We start from the raw sequence: 14,310 nt of genomic DNA, 5'->3' as shown, positions 1-14,310 counted from the left end.
CAATCCTCCTGCCCTACCTTCCCAAGGTGCTGGGATTATAGGCATGAGCCACTGCACTCAGCCCTCTTTTCCTTCTTCCTAAATTATGTCTTTTAGGATTCCTCTCAGCCAAAGTTTGACAGAGGTCAACTCTCTTATTCTTTGTTTGCTTTAAAATGTCTTTAGTTTGCCTTCATTCTTTAGTGATAGTTTATCTCCTTTATCTGCAGAGAATCCTAGATGATAATTATAATTTTACACTTTGAAGATACTGTGTTTTTGGTTTCTGTTGTTGTTAAGTCTGCTGTTTGTTATTCCTTTGTAGGTAATCTACTTTTTTTTTGGTGTTTAAAATTTTCTTGTTGTCTTGGTGTTTTGCTGTTTATTATAATATGACAAGGTATAGATTTATTTCTGTATTTCCCACTTGGTACTTTTTGTATTATACTTCCTGAATCTGAGGATTCATGTCTTTCATTAATTCTAGAAAATTCTCAGCCATTTGTTCTTTGAATATTACCTCTCTCACATCTCTTTGTTTCTGCTGGAATTCCAATTAGATATATAATTATTTTCTCATTCTCTCTTCTGTGTCTCTTAAACTCTCTTGAACCCTTTCCGTGTTTTATTTCTTTTGCATTCTGGGCAATTTCCTGAGCCCTATCATAGTCTACTCTTCTCTTTTCAGTTGTGTCTAAGCTGATGCCAAATTTGACTAATGGGTTTTCTGTTTCAGTGATTCCATTTTTCATTTCAGAAGTTTTTTTTTCCTTTCTATACTGTCTTCTATGTTTACTTTTCTCCTTTATGTCTTTAATTGTTTTATCATCTTCATTTGATTATTCAGGAACCTGAAGCTCTGAGAGTCTAATGAACTTTATTACATGCTTGTTACTTCTGCTGGCTCTTGCTCACGATGGATTATTAAGTACTGAGTTGTGTGATTGTATGTTATGAGTTCATCTTCAGCAGGGCTCTATTTGTAAGAATGGTGGTGAGTGTGTCCCTCCTGTGTGGTTTTCTTCTGCCAGGTGCTCCAGTGATGTAGCCATCCTAGGATCTATTTATGTGTTAATTTTTTGGCTTGGGGGTTCCTGGGTCCTCACATGGCATTGACCCATAATTGACTTTCTGATGAGGAAACTAATTTTTTTTCTTTTTTTTTCTTTTTCTATTCAGAGTCTAGGTAGGCCAGAAGAGACAAACTTCTACATCATTTCGTTATGCTGGTAGAGAGATATTTTTCTAGTCCACTCTTCCTGTGCTGTATGTGGAGTCAGGGGAGGGAGGATGGGTGGGTCTTACTTCAGCTTCCTATGTGGCAGTCTCAAGGTCTTTCACTTTATCATTGTGTACATGTTAAAACCAAATTCCTAACGTTTTGCAAGTTGGAGATAAACCCGACCAATCCAGGTTAGTTGCCACATCAGCTTACTCGCATAATGCTCTGGTTTTCAGAAACCAAATCTTCATTGCTGAGCTCTGGGGATTTCTCTTACTTTCTTGTAAGCTTAACTATGCATTCAAATGTTTTTACTTTTTTTTTTTTTTTTCCACAGAGTCTCACTCTGTCACCCAGGCTGGAGTGCAGTGGTGCAATCTCGGCTCACTGCAACCTCTGCCTCCCAGGTTCAAGCGATTCTCTTGCCTCAGCCTCCTGATTAGCTGGGATTACAGGCATGTACCACCATGCCTGGCTAATCTTTGTAGTTTTAGTAGAGATGGGGTGGCATGAGCCACCGCAGCTGGTTGCTATGCATTCAAATGGATGTTACATCTGGCATTCCTCTGTGTTAATGGTGGGAGAGTTTTCAAGACATTGAGTCTGTCCTCTTCATAAAATTAGAAATCTTCAGTATTCTAATCTATCAAAGGTTGTTGTCCATACCATACGATCATAGCCTAATTTCCATACATGGCACACACTTCCACAGGAGCATGCTGCATGTGCACATGTGTGCACCCACACAATACCTGTTTTGCATACAGTAGACTCACCCTTAGTGCCCATGTGCAACTTTATCCCTTATGGGATCTCTGTAGAAGAAGTAAAAGTTTCAATGCCTAGAAAAGTATATGGGGTCAGAGGGAGTCCCTTCATTATCAACAGAAACTTTTCGGGAAATACAGCACAGTGGTTAACGCCTGTGTATCAGACAAGCCTGTGTTGAATCTAGCCTTTGCCAGTCTGTGACCTTGAGAAGAGTACTCAACATTTTTTTTTTTTTTTTTTTTTTGAGACAGGGTCTTGCTCTGTCACTGAGGCTGGAGTGCAGTAGTGCATTCTTGGCTCATTGCAGCCTCAATCTCCCATGCTCAAGTGATCTCCTATTCAGTCTCCCAAGTAGATGGTACTACATGTGTGCACTAATTTTTAAAAACTAAAAACAAACAATAAAAAAATGTTTTTATAGAAACATCTCACTATGTTGCCCAGGCTGGTCTTGAACTCCTGGCCTCAAGCGATCCTCTCACCTTGGCCTCTGGGATTACAGGCATGAGCCACTGTGCCCGGCCTTACTCAACTTCTTTATGCTCAGTTTTCACATCTGTGAAATGAGAGTGTTAAATGTTGTGAGGATTAAATGAATGATTCAATAATGTTAGTTATTACATTTATTATTATTATTCTTTATTTGTATGCTTAAAAAAACTCAATCCCTTTCCAAAAGACTCTCAGGGCCAGTATATTAAGTTGAACCACAAAATCGCTTTCATGCGTGTCCGTGTGAAGAGACCACCAAACAGGCTTTGTGTGAGCAATAAAGCTTTTAATCACCTGGGTGCAGGTGGGCTGAGTCCGAAAAGAGAGTCATTGAAGGGAGATAAGGGTGGGGCCGTTTTATAGGATTTGGGTAGATAAAGGAAAATTACAGTCAAAGGGGGGTTGTTCTCTGGTGGGCAGAAGTGGGGGTCACAAGGTGCTCAGTAGGGGAGCTTTTGAGCCAGTATGAGCCAGGAGAAGGAATTTCACAAGACAATGTCATCAGTTAAGGCAGGAACAGGCCATTTTCACTTCTTGTGTGGTGGAATGTCATCAGTTAAGGCAGGAACCGGCCATCGGGATGTGTACGTGCAGGTCACAGGGGATATGATTGCTTAGCTTGGGCTCAGAGGCCTGACAATCGCCATGTTTGTAGATAAAAAATTATTAGATTAGTAGTTTTGTAAGGCTCAATGTAATACTCATTTCAGAACAGGGATCCTATTTTGAAGTTGTTAGAGGAAGACACATTCAAAGGATGAGACTTTGATAATAGAAACACAGATTGGGGCTGGGTGCAGTGGCTCATGCCTGTGAGCACTTTGGGAGGCTGAGGCAGGAGGATCACCTGAGGTCAGGAGTTCGAGACCAGTTTGGCCAACATGGTTGAAACTCTGTCTCTACTAAAAATACAAAAATTAGCCGGGCATGGTGGTGGCCACCTGTAATCCCAGCTACTTGGAAGACTGAGGCAGGAGAATCACTTAAACCCAGGAGGTGATGATACAGGAGTTATTAAGAAATAATTTTTAGGCAGATAGTAAGGGTAAAGGTTCTCGGTGGAAATTTTCCTGGAATAAGAAACAATACCTGAACCATCTCTTTTCTAACAGAAATGGTGGCTTGAAGGGTTGGGCCAGCAAACTTTAATATGCACATGCAGGCCATTAGAAACTGGGTTCACTCAATATGGCGATTCCTGCCGTCTTTTCCTTTTCACCAGGTGTAGCAATTGTCATGGCCACCTCCAGATAACACCATGTGTTCAGAACATCATGGCGACCTGCATTTGTATGTTACGGGGCTAAGGTGGGAGGGCCAGGTTTTTCTCGGGTTATGTAAATGACACACCTGGTGGGCCCTATGGAAATCAGACACCACCTCCTCCGGCCTCTTCCTATAAGCAGCCACTTTTCCGCCGCACACGGAGTTTTCTCTTTGTTTGAATACCCCTCCCTCTGTCTCTATACGGGGGAGCTGTTTTCTTCTTCCTTCTTTCTTGCCTATGAAACTTTTCGATCCTTAAAACCACTCCACGTGTGTCCGTTTTATTTAAACCGGCACGAGACCGGGGACCCTGGTATTCCTCCAGTCATTGGAGTGGTATCAGCAAGGTTGCAGTGAGCCGAGATCACCCCACTGCACTCCAGCCTGGGCGACAGAGTGCGACGCTGCTCAAAAAAAAAAAAAAAAAAAAAAAAAAAAAAAAAAAAGTAACGAAGATTGGGACTCAGTCTCTGGGGTTAGGAAGGTCCCCAGGTGTTGAATTTGAATTCCCCATTGGACATTTCTTCGGTTTTATTATAATTTAGTCAGTTTTAGCATTGCCTAATTTAGATAAGTTTTGCCAGAAAGTTGCTGAAAAGTTATATATTTCAGGGTATTGAATAGGCCTATGTATTTGAAACAAAAATATCCCATTTTGGAAGTGATCATTAAGAACAGGAGACTTGGTAGTCAGCAGGAGGCTTTTAGATGGTCAGCTCATTAGCGAGCTCCTAAGCTGGCCTGCGGAGTGATTAGGAGAAAGAATTGAGGGTGGATTTGCATACTTCTGGATCTGATCTTCTTGTTAACACTGGGTAGCTGATTAACAACTGTGAAGAAAATAAAGGTCCTGCCGGGTGGCCCGCAGGGAGCGATACATAATTAGAGGAAACCTCCCCTGCCAGACAGAGAGCTGCTGCTGCAGGTTGATGAATAACCTTCTGAGGCCGGGAGTTGGAATTTAGCCGAATTCATGTCACTTTCTCCTGTAATTTGACTGTGTGATTCGCTGACAAGAAAAAGTGGCCCTGAGGAGGTAAGCCCTCCCCACACCCGAGGCTCTCCAATGCTGCTGAAGCCTTTTGAATTCACTCGTCTTTGAACAGATCAGTCGTTAGGTAATCTCTCTGATTTCACTTTTGTGATTTAGGTAAATTAGAAAATTAGCAACAATTAAGTTAGCTGTGGGAGAGGCTTGAGATATATGGCCTGTTATTTCACAAGAGATAGTTAACTACATTCTGTAGCACTTCCTATGATCTTTATGAGACTTGTTTACTCAGTTTCTCTGGTGGGCAGAATTTTTTTTTTTTTTTTTTTTTTTTTTTTGAGACAGTCTCGCTCTGTTGCCAGGCTGGAGTGCAATGGCGTGATCTCAGCTTACCGCAACCTCCGCCTCCCGGGTTCATGCCATTCTCCTGCCCCGGCCTCCTGAGTAGCTGGGACTACAGGCGTGTGCCACCACACCTGGCTAATTTTTGTATTTTTAGTACAGACGGGGTTTCACCGTGTTGGCCAGGATGGTCTCGATCTCCTGACCTCATGATCCGCCTGCCTTGGCCTCCCAAGTTGCTGGGATTACAGGTGTGAGCCACCGCACCCGGCTGCAGAATTTAGTTTCTATTCCTACCCCAAAACCGAATTGGTGGCTGAATGTTGACCCGAAATGACAATGTAGTGTTAGAGCCTCTCCAAGGATGCCAGAACTCTCTGATGACAACGGATTACACCTCCCTCTTAATTTCTTCCTTAAAAACTATGTAAGTAATCCATGGTAGCTTCTTTTATTTATTATATTGTATTTATTTATTTTTAGAGATGGGGGTCTCACTTTGTTGCCCAGGCTGGTCTCAAACTCCTGGACTCAAGTGATCCTCCGACCTAGGCCTCCCAAAGTGCTGAGATTACAGGCATGAGCCACCATGCCTGGCCCCATAATCACTTATGTAAAAGTAAAAGAAAACCCCCAGATCACCATATTCACATCTTGGTGCACGGCAAGGCCCTGAGTGAAAAGAGGATTCAATCTAGAGCAGAGATGGAGAAGTATGACTTTCATTATGGGAAAGGCATTTCTATGTAATAGAAGGAAAAAGAAGACTGTAGTTGCAGATGGAGAATTGGTGGTTAAAATACGAGGGATGATTTGGTACTTGATGGGTTCTGTGTTCTTCATGAAGTGTGAGGAATGATCAATTGAGGCTACATGGAACAGGAAGTCAGAGTTTTAGTGGAGTGGAGAGGTATGAAATCCTAATGGAGAATGGGAGAAGGGTTTAGCAGAGGAAATTTAAGAAAATTTCTGGGCATGGTTGAGTGTAAATTTGAGGTTGGTCACTATTAATTTGACCTGTTACCATTCTGCTTAACTGGGTGTTTTTCTCCAGCAATAACCAATGTTTCAAGTTCAAGGCATAGAGGAGGTAAGGTGGATATTGGATCTGTGCAGAGTTCAGGTTCTGCTTTGGAAGGAGAAGGTCAAGGAGCTGAAGGTATTTGTAAGACAGCAAATGCATTTGCTAGACTATGGAATTGTAGCTTGATGAGAAGGAACGTGCTGGGTAAAAAAAAGTAGAAATGTCAAATTGTTTTTGGGATGTTGATGAGGTCAAAGAAATGTGGGAGGAAATGGAGAAAGTGATGTCAAAGGAAAGAGGTTATGGTAGGAGACAGAGGTTTTTAAATTAGTGCCTTTTCTTTTTTTAAATATTTGTTTATTTAGTTTTTACACGGACAAGGTCTTACCTTGTTGCCCAGGTTGGTCTCGAACTGCTGGGCTCAAATGATCCTCCTGCCTTGGCCTCCCAAAGTGCTGGGATTACAGGCATGAGCCATTGCACCTGGCGGTACCTTTTCTTTTTGCTTCATTTCTTTTTTCTTTTTCTGAGAAGCTCAGTGGAAGAGGAGGTATCTTCAGCTTGGGTGACTGGAAAGGCTTAATTGAGATGAGATTTAAGTTGGCTTTGGAAATATTTGCATGGGGAAAGAGACTGGAAGTTACATGGAGCTGTAATTTTGGTGAACACATTATGCAAAGTGGAAACTCATGACACTTGTCTTTCCTTGCAACAAATAACTTGCCCAGCCACTGCTGATGCCATTTTATTATTATCATTATTTTATAGAGACAGGGTCTCACTATGTTGCCCAAGCTGATCTCAAACTCCTGGACTCAAGTGATCCTCCCACCTCGGCCTCCCAAAGTGCTGGGATTCTAGGCATGAGCCACTGCACCCAGCCATAGCTATCTATTTTCTGTGCATCTGTTTATGTATTTGTTGAGAATTTATTATATTCTAGGGCTCATGATATATTCTTTACTTTCGTTAGCTCATTTAATCCTAAGGACTCTATAAGGCAGGCACTATTATCAACCCCATTTTTATATACGAAACTGAGACTCAGAGGCTAAAATTTTTGCCCTCATTCAAATGGCTGGATTTGGATTTGGTTGGAGCTGGGTGTTAAATCTGGTCTATGGACTGTTATTCATAGGTTGAATAACATAATCCGATGGTACACAGACACACCTTAAATTGAGGTAAAATTCACATAACATACATTCCCCATTTTAACCATTTTAAAGTATGCCAATTTAGTGGCTTCTAGTACATACACAGATTGTGCTACTGCAACTACTAATTCTAAAACATTTCCTTGCTTCCTTCCTTCCCTCTCTCTCTTTCCTTCCTCTCTCCCCTCTCCTCCCTTCCCCTCCCCTCCCTCCCTCCCTCTCTCTCTCTTTCTTTCTTTCTTTTTCTTTTTCTTTCTTTCTTTTTCTTTCTTTCTTTTCTTTTTCTTTTTCTTTCTTTCTCTTTCTTTCTTTTCTCTTTCTTTCTTTTTATTTCCTTCCTTTTCTATCTTTTTTCTTTCTATCCCCTCCCTCCCCTCCCCTCCCTTCCTCCCTCCTTTCTTTCTCTTTCTTTCCTTCCTTCCTTTCTCTCTCTTTCTTCCATCTCTGTTCTTTTTCTTTCTTTTCTCCCTCTCTTCTTTTATTTAAAGACAGGATCTCACTGTTACCCAGGCTGGAGTGCAGTGGTGTGAAGTGAAGGCTCACTTCAGCTTCGACCTCCCAGGCTCAAGCCTTAGCCTCCCGACTAGCTGGGACCACAGGAATGCACCACTATGGCTGGCTAATTTTGGGAAACATAGAGAGACCTCATCTCTACCAAAAAAAAAAAAAAAAATGTAGAACATTTTCAATACTCCAAAAAGAAACCCCATATTTATTAAGCAGTCACTTCCTTTGTACCCCTCCTACCAGACCCTGGTGATCACTAATTGGTTTTCTGTCTCTGTGGACTTCCATACTTTGGACATTTCATATAAATAGAATCATGTAATATGATAAGCCTTTCGTGTCTGGCTTCTTTCATTTGTTTTCAAGCTTTGTCTTGTTGTAGCAGGTAACACACTCTGTACATTTTAATGGCTGAATAGTAATCTGTGGTATGGATATACCACATTTTGTTTATCCATTCATCAGTTGATGAATATTTAGGTTGTTTCTACCTTTTGGCTATTGTGAATAATGCTGCCGTGAACATTTGTGTGTAGTTTCAATTCGAACATTCGTGTTCAGTTCTCTTAGATATATACCTAGGAGTGGAATTGCTCGGTTGTGTGGTAGTTCTATGTTTAGCTTTTTGAGGAACAACCAAACTGTTTTCTACAGTGGCTGCACCATTTACATTTTCACCAACAACATATCTACTCAAGTCCTTGTCTTTTTGAGTTGTAAGAATTCTTTTTCTTTTCTTTTCTTTTTTTTTTTAGCTTCCATCCTTTTTTTTAAACTTCATAGTATATTTATTAGAATAAGAGATTAGATTTTTTAAACATCTAGGTTAAAATGGTTAAAAGGATTTTCATACAATATTAGGCACCGTACGTGTCGTTTATAGCAGCATTGGTACTTGGATATGGGGAAAGATAAATCTGACATTTTAATGCCTTGATCAATTTGTGACATTCAAAATAATTTCACCATTTAAGAAACAATCAAAACTTAAAGAGACATACCACTGAGTATCCATCCCACACAGTTTATTGAAAATAAATGTAGAAATACAACCGGAAGTCTACAGATTGTCACAGTAGACAGACTGGTGAAGCCCCAGCTATCATGGCAGTGAAGTGCTCTGGCTAGATTTGGATGTAAACTGCTGAATTCTACATGAAAAGCAAATAATAATAAAATAACATGATGTACACTTTCTGATGCTCATATTCACAGCAGCAAAGCATGCTTCACATGCACTGCCTGTGAAGGATCTCACAAAGCTCCCTCCTACTCAGAGAGAAAGTATGCCCAGCAAGAATAAAGTGCCACCAAATGTGAAAGAATCCCGAAAATACAGGCAGACAGCCAGTCATGGAGCAAGAACAGCAGTGCAGTTGTAAGAATGACTACCCACAGTCACCAGAATTTCACTGTAATTCAGCCTGGCACGGGTTTTGATCATCAACGTATACACAAATAGCCCCAAGCACAAAGCCAATCCACTTAGGGGAACAATAATAGTAATAAGAATAAAGACAGTAATATTAAAAATGACAAGAGTATAATCTTGGCACATGCTGTGTTCTTCATCCTTCGTCACAGGTGAAATGCACACCTAAACAGAGACAGGCATGGGAAGGAGGCCCAAAAGTGACATGGCAAACCACTGGGCAGGGGACTTGCTCTTTGCTGCTTCCCAAACACTTAGACGCCAGCAGCATGGGTTGGTGTGCTGGGCTGGTTAAGCCCGATGGTGGAGCAGAGCCAACCCGCAAAATCCACTTCCTCAGCATCAGATCTCTTGATAAAAGCATGAACCATGAGTTGCTTCAAATCTGCTCTCTCTACGGGGTTTTTAATTAGGCATTTATTCACAAAATCTTGAAATTCCAGACTGAACACTCCACTGGGCAGTTTTGGAGGAGGCTCGTTGACTATGTAATCCAACAACTCAAAAATTGCCATGGGAGGTCGGCTGTCCATTCCATATGAGCTAAGAGGCCTCCCTGGGGTCCTTGGCCTGGGTGGGGTCTCAGCCGCATCTCCCTCCACCTGGCACCCAAACATCAGCTCAAGCTCCTTGGCATCTGGAGAAGGGTTGGGATACCTCCCAACTGCCATCTCTACCAGAGAGAGTCCCATGCTCCAGATGTCTGACTGCACAGAGTAATGAGTCCCCTGGAATCTTTCTGGCGACATGTAGGACCTTGGGCCCATGAAGGAGTTGGCCATGGAGTTGATGAGCTGCCCACTGACCCCAAAGTTACAGAGCTTGATCTCCCCACGGGAGCTGACTATGATGTGGGAGGGCTGGACATCTATGTGCATGATCTTGTGCTTCTCCCTCAGATATGTCAGGCCTTTTATTACAGCAATGCTAACTTTTTCTAAAATTTGTTCAGGAATTCTTCCCGCTTTCTTCAGGACTTGATCCAGGGAATCTCCATCCATGTGCTACCTGCAGATACTGATCTCGCCTCTCGCTGTAGAATGCACCACAGAAGCCCACGATGTAGGGAGAGTTGCACTCATGAAGAACCTGCAGCTCCCTTATGATCTGGTTCCGGATTGCAGGTTTGATCTCCAGATGAATTAGCTTTCTGGCCATGACCAGGCCAGAAGGCTTGTGGGAGGCCTTGAACACCACACCGCCATTGCCAGCCCCCAGCTCACTGATCTTCTCAAAGTCGTCATCCTTTAGTTCTCCCACCTTCTGTTTCTGGGTAAGAAAGGCCTCAAGGCGCTTTCGCTGCTGCTTGTCAAGCTCTAGCTCTTCCAGCTTCTTCTGCAAGGCCTCCAAGTTGGTTTCCGCAGAGCTGGTCCCGTTAACCACGGCTGGAGCCGTCAGGGGCTGGGGTCAGCTGGATGGGCGTCGGCGTCTTCCTGGGCATTTTGGACCCGACTAAGGCGCTTCCAACTCCGGGAGGAGGGCAGCACCTCTCGCGTCCTCCCGCTGCGCTGCTCCCGCGCCCGCTGTGCAGGACCAAGTCCGGGCTGCGTCTGCCTTCGGCGAGGCTGCCTTCGGAGGGTGAGCCCCTCGCGGGCCCGTCAGCGCCGAGGGGCCGGTAGCGGTCTTAGGGGACCCCCGCCTCAACAACCCGGGACTCAGCTCCCCACGGAGAGAGCCGAAGGGCTGCCCTGCAGGAGCGAGCAGGCTGAACATGCGGTTGGGCAGCCCGGGATTCCCTCCCTTTCTCCCTCAACCAACCAGTCCCTCCGGCTTGGGCGGCCCAGCTGCGCGCGCACCAGAGCCCAGCTCCAGCTCCTGCCGTGGAAAGTGCTGCCGCCGCAGTGCACCTAGCCGCTCGTCGAAGCGACCCTGAGAGGGAATGGAGGCCGGGGGCAGGGCGAGGAAGGGGAAGAATTCTTTTTCTGTTCTGGATACTAGGCCTTTACCAGATATATGTTTGCAAATATTTTCTCCCATTCTGTAGGTTCTCATTTACGCTTTCTTGATAGTTTCCTTGATGTGCAAAAGCCTGTTATTTTGAAATTCAATTTGTCTATTTTTTCTTTTGTTGCTTGTGCTTTGGGTGTCATATTTAAGAAAACTAGTTAAAGGTCAAGAAGACATATACTTACGTTTTATTCTAAAAGTTTTATCATTTTTATTCTTACATTTAGGTCTTTGATCAATTTCAAATTAATTTTTACATATGGTGTAAGGTAGGGGTTTGATTTCATTCTTTTGCATGTGAATATCCAGTTGTCTCAACACCATTTGTTGAAGAGACGATTCTTTCCTCATTTAATGGCCTTGACAAACTTGTTGAAAACCAGTTAGCTATAGAAGTAAGAATTTATTTCTGGACTCTCAGTTCTACTCTATTGATCTGTCTATCCTTATGCCAATACCACACTGTTGTGATTACTGTAGCTTTGTTGTAAGTTTTGAAATTGGGAACTGTGTGTTTTCCTACTTTGTTCTTCTTTTTCCATCTTTGTTTTAGGATATTCTCCATCTTTATCAATTCCTTATGAATTTTAGAATCAGCTCGTCTATTTCTGCCAAAATGGCAGAATTTGACAGAGATTGGATCAATATGTAGATCAATTTGGGGATATAGTTTGGATATAGTTTGCTGATATAGTTTGGATATTGTTCCCCCAGAATCTCATGTTGAATTGTAATCCCCAGTGCTGAAGGTGGGGCCAGGTGGAAGGTGACTGGATCATGGGAGTGGATTTTTCATGACTGGCTTAGTGCTATCCCCTTGGTGTTGTCCTTGCAGTAGGGAGTGAGTGAGTACTTGAAAGATCTGACTGTTTAAAAGTGTGTGACATCTTCCCCCACACACTCTCTTGCTCTTGCTCTTGCCATGTGATGTGCCTGCTCTTGCTTCACCTTCTGCCATGAGTAAAAGCTCCCTGAGCCTTCCCAGAAGCTGAGCAGATGTGCAGCACTGTGCTTCCTGTACAGCCTGCAGAACCATGAGCCAATTAAGCCTCTTTTCTTTACAAATTACGCAGTCTCAGCTATTTCTTCTTAGCAGTCTGAGAATGGCCTAATACAATTGCCATCTTAATAATATTGTCTTCTAATCTATGATAGTGAAATGTTTTTCTATTTATTTAGGTCTTCTTTAATTTTTTTTCAGCAATGTTTTGTGGTTTTCAGTGTATAAGTCTTTGCCCTCCTTGGTGACATTTATTCCTAGATATTTTATTATTTTGGATGATATTGTAAGTGGAGTCATTTTCTTAATTTCCTTTTCAGAGTGTTCATTGCTGTTGTCTTGAAGCACAACTGATTTTTGTGTATTGTTCTTATATTCTGTCACTTTGCTGAATTCACTTATCTCTAAAAATTTTATTATGTATTCCTTAGGGTTTTCTCTCTCTATATATATATGAGATCAGTTCATCTGAAAAAGGGTTACTTCTTCTTTTCAGATTTGGATGGCTTTAATTGTTTTACTTGCTTAATTGCCTGGGCTGGAACTTCCAGCACAATGTTAAACAGAAGTGGTGAGAATGGACATCTGTGTCATTTTCCAGATCTCAGGGAAAAAAACCTTCACTATTTCATCAGTAAGTGTGATATTAGCTGTGGGTTTTTAATAGATGACCTTGATCAGGTCGAGGAAGTTCCCTTGTAGTCCTAGTTTGTTGAAATTTTTTTTTCAATGAAAGAGTGTTGGCTTTTGTCAAATACTTTTTATGCATGAAGAAGTTTTCATGTTTTTCTCTCCTTTGTTCTATTAATGTGGTGTATTACATGGATTTATTTCCATATGTTGAATCATCCTTGCATTCCTGGAATAAATCCAACTTGGTCTTGGTGTGTAATCCTTTTACTATGCTACTAGATTCAATTTGGTAGTATTTTGTTGAGAATTTTCTCATCAGTCTTCATGAGATATATTGATCTGTAGTTTTGTTTTCTTCTAGTGTGTTTACCTGGCTTTGGCATCAGGGTGATACTGGCTTCATATAAAGAGTTAATAAGTGTTCTCTTCTATTTTTTGGAAGAGTTTGAGAAGATTGTTAATCCTTCTTTAGGCATTTGGGAGTATTCCCCAGTGAAGTCACTGGGTCTTAGAATTTTCTTTGTTGAAAATGTTTTGATTACTGATTCAATGTCATTACTTGCTATGGGCCTATTAAAATTTTCTGCTTCTTCTTGAGTCACCTTTGGTACTTTGTGTAGGAATTTGTCCCTTTCTTTTTTTCTTTTTTGTTGGAGATGGAGTTTCACTCTTGTTGCCCAGGCTGGAGTGCAATGGTGCTATCTTGGCTCACCGCAACCTTCACCTCCTGGGTTCAAGCGATTCTCCTGCCTCAACCTCCTGAGTAGCTGGGATTACAGGCATGCACCACCTTGCTCAGCTAATTTTTTTTTTTTTTTTTGTATTTTTAGGAGAGATGGCGTTTCTCCATGTTGGTCAGGCTGGTCTCAAGCTCCCGACCTCAGGTGATCCACCCGCCTTGGCCTCCCAATGTGCTGGCTAAACGTTTGTTAATTTTGCTTATCTTTTTAAAAAACCTTTTTGTTTTGTTGATTCTTTCTATTGTTTTTCTATATTTCATTTATCTTTGTCTAATCTTTATTGTTTCCTTTCTTCTGATTCCTGAGTTTAGTTTGCTTTTCTTTTTCTAGTTTCTTAAAATAGGAGGTTAGGTAATTGATTTGACATCTTTTTTTATTTTTAAAGGTAAGTGTTTAGAGTTATACATTTTCTTTAAGCACTGCTTTCACTGCGTCCCAAAACTTTTTTGTATGTTGTGTTTTTATTTTTATTCACCTCAAAGTATTTTCTAATTCCTTTTGTTACTTTCTCTTTCACCTGTTGGTTGTTTAAGAGTGTGTTATTTAATTTTCACATATTTGTCAATTTTCCAGATTTCCTTCTGCTATTGATTTCTAATTCATTCTGTGTGGTTGGAGAAGAAACTTTGTGTGATTTCAGTTTTTGAAAAGTCTTTGAGATTTGTTTTGTGGTTTAAATATAATCTATTCTGGAGTTGGTCCATATACACTTGAGAAGAATGCTAGGTATGAGAAGAGTGTCTACTGTTGGGTAGAGTGTTCTATAATAGAGCTCTATAGAGTTTGTTAGGTCTAGTTTGTTTACAG

At 41.7% G+C, this 14,310-nt stretch overlaps 1 pseudogene; it reads right to left on the bottom strand.

Annotated features, from left to right (window-relative positions):
• Window positions 1-9,028: 9,028 nt before the first annotated feature.
• LOC101149763 (dual specificity mitogen-activated protein kinase kinase 1-like) lies at window positions 9,029-10,639 on the bottom strand (annotated as a pseudogene).
• Between the last annotated feature and the right edge of the window lie 3,671 nt (window positions 10,640-14,310).

This window comes from Gorilla gorilla, chromosome 7, assembly GCF_029281585.2.
Source record: "Gorilla gorilla gorilla isolate KB3781 chromosome 7, NHGRI_mGorGor1-v2.1_pri, whole genome shotgun sequence".
In the NCBI taxonomy this organism is placed as follows: Eukaryota; Metazoa; Chordata; class Mammalia; order Primates; family Hominidae; genus Gorilla; species Gorilla gorilla.
Note: the sequence above shows the minus strand (reverse complement) of the source record. Positions and strands in the feature narration are given on the sequence as shown.